We start from the raw sequence: 983 nt of genomic DNA on the forward strand, positions 1-983 counted from the left end.
ATCCGGAGGAACCCCACGCTGACATGGAAGGGGGAGAATGCGCAAACTCCACACAGATGGTTGCCCGCAGCGGGAATTGAATACAGCCTCTTACACTCCAGGGAAAACAGCCCCGGCCTACCCAGCCTCTCCCTGCAGCTCCAACCCTTTCCTGAACCCTTTCCCCAACATCCTTCCCTGTAGCGGGGAGACCAGAATCGAACGCAGTATTCCCAAAGCGGCCTCACCGATACAGCCACAACGTGACCTCCTGCATGTCTGACCATAGAATCACAGAGATATCCAGTACGGAAACAGACCCTTCGGTCCAACCCGTCCATGCTGACCCAGATATCCCAACCCAATCTAGTCCCACCTGCCATCACCCAGCCCATATCCCCCCAAACCCTTCCTATTCATATCCCCATCCAAATGTCTCTTAAATGTTGTCATTGTACCAGCCCCCACCACATCCTCTGGCAGCTCATTCCATACACATACCACCCTCTGGGGGAAAAATTTGCCCCTTAGGTCTCTTTTATATCTTTCCCCTCTCACCCTAAACCTACCCCCCTCTAGTTCTGGGCTCCCCCACCCCAGGGGGAAAAGACCTTGTCTATTTACCCTATCCATGCCCCCCCCCCTCATGATTTTATAACCCTCTAGTTCTGGGCTCCCCCCACCCCAGGGGGAAAAGACCTTGTCTCTTTACCCTATCCATGCCCCCCCCCCTCATGATTTTATAAACCTCTATAAGGTCACCCCTCAGCCCCCGACGCTCCGGGGGAAAACAGCCCCCGGCCTATCCAGCCTCTCCCTGTAGCTCAAACCCTTTCCTGAACCCTTTCCCAACATCCTTCCCTGTAGCGGGGAGACCAGAATCGAACGCAGTATTCCCAAAGTGGCCTCACCGATACAGCCGCAACATGACCTCCCAAACTCCTGGACTCAATACTCTGACCAATAAAGGAAAGCATACCAAACGCTGCCTTCACTATCCTATC

Source organism: Chiloscyllium punctatum, chromosome 50, assembly GCF_047496795.1.
Source record: "Chiloscyllium punctatum isolate Juve2018m chromosome 50, sChiPun1.3, whole genome shotgun sequence".
Classification (NCBI taxonomy): domain Eukaryota; kingdom Metazoa; phylum Chordata; class Chondrichthyes; order Orectolobiformes; family Hemiscylliidae; genus Chiloscyllium; species Chiloscyllium punctatum.